Source organism: Mus caroli, chromosome 4 (genome assembly GCF_900094665.2).
Source record: "Mus caroli chromosome 4, CAROLI_EIJ_v1.1, whole genome shotgun sequence".
Classification (NCBI taxonomy): Eukaryota; Metazoa; Chordata; class Mammalia; order Rodentia; family Muridae; genus Mus; species Mus caroli.
This window is the reverse complement of record NC_034573.1, coordinates 29,911,344-29,914,222: the sequence shown is the minus strand read 5'-3', so window position 1 is coordinate 29,914,222 and position 2,879 is coordinate 29,911,344. Positions and strand designations below refer to the sequence as shown.

Here is a 2,879-nt window from a genome sequence, read left to right as displayed (position 1 = left end):
CCTTATGAGTTGAGAACAAAATGCCAGAAACGTCTTCAAATGCCTTGTCACACCAACAGCAAAGTGCACTGAGTGAGGAGAACGAGAGAGTGCCCTTTCATCTTAAAAATGTTTGGAGCTATATACAACTTTGATACAGTTTCAGGGCACTCCGGACACCCATGGCCACTTCATGTAAACCACTGACACTTTGAGACACTACAATATGATTGTGATCAAATTTTGTAATTAAACCTAACAAGGGCAATAGACACGACTCAATAAGGGATATGTCAATCACAGCACTCTCCTACTTTAAGATATTTACAAGGAGACAGAGTTTTATTCATCTTCCTCCTCCTCTTCCTCCTCTTCCTCTTCTTCCACCTTTTTCTGGGCAACTTTAGCAGGACCCTTGGCACCATCAAATGTCCCTTTAGTCAGCAACATCTTTCTCATACTTCTCCTTCAGCTTTGCTGCCTTGGTGACGTAAGGCTGCTTTTCATTGTCACTTAAGTTATTCCACATCTCACCCAGATTTTTTGCCATATCTCCAATACAGATGCCAGGGTTTGTGGATTTGATCTTGGGGCAGAATTCGGAGCAGAATAAGAAAAATCCAGACGGACGTCTTTGGGGGACATTTGGGTCCTTCTTCTTGCCTCCTTTACCTGGTCCATAATCTTTCATCTTCCGATCATAGCATACTTTATCTGTCTTTGCCATTTCATCAGACTTTGATTTCTCTTACCTAGACATGGTCGTCCACCTCTCAGCACACTTCTTGGAAAACTCAGCAAAATTGACTGGAACCTCTGGGTTTTTCTTCTTATATTCTTCCCTGCATGTCTGTACGAAGAAGGCATAAACAGACATCTTGCCCTTTGGTTTCTTGGGGTCACCTTTAGCCATCCTGACTGTATTGTTCACTAGGGCACAACGTGTGGTTCAGTACTCCCCAGCCTCGCACTCGCTGCCTCCATGAGAGCCGCCTCCGGTGTGAACATTTTAAATGGAATGCTTTCCTATTTCAACTAGGTCAACCTATTTCTTAGGCATGATTATGATGAAGGTATGATTTTTAAAATAGTTTTTTTTAATTAGGTATTTTCTTCATTTACATTTCCAATGCTATCCCAAAAGTCCCCCATAACCTCCCCCCACCCACTCCCCTACCCACTCACTCCCACTTCTTGGCCCTGGCATTCCCCGGTACTGAGGCATATAAAGTTTGCACAACCAATGGGCCTCTCTTTCCACTGATGGCCGACTAGGCCATCTTCTGCTACATATGCAGCTAGAGACACGAGCTCCGGGGGGAGATAATATAGCTTCTCCAGCGTTTCTGTCTGAGTCTGATGCATGGAGAATAAGCAATGGGTGGACTTAAAGGTGAAAGAGTGGGAAAGAAGTTGAATGTTGCAGTAATGTAGAGAACAATCACTGTGGCCACGGACAGGACGCTAAAAGAGATTAAAGAAAAGGGCAGAACCAGGATATAATTTGGAGGCAGGATCAATATGACCTGAAAATGGTTTATGAACGAAAACAGAATTAAGTGTAAACTCCTGTTTGAAGTCTGGGCAACTGGAGAGGGATAATGTCATTTCCTTAAATTGATGGAAACTCCAGAAAGTATGCAAGTGTGTGTATGTGTGCACAAGAATGCACACAGGTTACAGTGGAACAAAAGTAAAGGTACTATTGGGCTATGGCAAGTTTCAGATGCATTTTATAAATTTGTCACTAGGCCAAATGTATAAATAACACCACGTAGTGGAGTGGGTTACAAAAACTAAGAAAAAATAATTTTTGAAGACATAAACTGGATGTTTTTTCTCTAAAAGTGAGCATGAAGTAAGAGGGCAAGGGAACTTTAGGTCAAATCAAAAATTTATTTGCAAATAGGAAATGTGCATTTTAGCACAATTGTTCCTACAATTAGCATGACAGCTAATAGAAGTAATCAAGACACAAGTGTAGGCAGCCTCCTCACCTTAGCAATCACTGCTATGTCTGGTCTGCCTGGGGCTCACACACTTCCCAAGCTGCTGGAAGCTAGAACGAGCATGCATGGGAATAAAGCAGGCCTATTCCTGCCCAAAGCAGAAACTTTCTCTGAGTTTCCCTGCTGACCCAATCAGAACCCTCTTAGGACTCCTCGGTAGTATGAGGCCTCCTTTCTTCAGCTCATTTTCCACTGATCTTGCCTATTTCTGGATCTGAGCATCTTCTCACCCAAACTTACCTCTTTTTCATTTAGTCTTACCGGCATTTCTTGCTCTAAAGTGCTAATAATACTTCTAACCCAATCTTGGCAGCTACTTTGAGGAAGGCCTGCATTAGTACCTCAGGGAGGGTATGGAGGCCATGGACCTGGGATGTAAGTTTCGCAGGTCACAGAGTTCCTAGAGCTTCTTTTGGTTCTCCTAGATGTGTATGATCAGAGATGAACTGGTTTATCAGAAACAATGGATTTCCATAAATCACTCCTGACACCAGGAGGAGAAGACACCACTTGTACACCAAATTAGGATTACCATATTAATAACATATAAGAAAGTCAAGAAAATGCACTGAAGGCCTATTCTATGTCAGGCATTACTCTGGAGGCTCTCTTAATTGCTCAGAATACTTTTCCTTATCATCTAGACTGATGGACACCATCCTGAGGCAAAATCAGACCCAGTGCGTTTTTTGGAAATTTCTTTTTGCCTTTCTTATACCAGTTCCGTGAATGTCTTAAAGCAAGCATGTTCACAGTCTCCCATCTAATATAAATTCTCTGTGCTGTCTTGCTGACTGGATTTCCCCTGCTTCTCCAAGCTGCATCTCAATTTTCCTTCTTGAATGAAGCTAACAAAGAGTCTCTTTCTTGCCATTGCATGGGGTGAATGTT

The 2,879-nt window shown here is 42.4% G+C and overlaps 1 pseudogene; it reads right to left on the bottom strand.

The window, feature by feature from the left end:
• Positions 1 to 321: 321 nt before the first annotated feature.
• Positions 322 to 892, bottom strand: LOC110293640 (annotated as a pseudogene).
• Between the last annotated feature and the right edge of the window lie 1,987 nt (positions 893 to 2,879).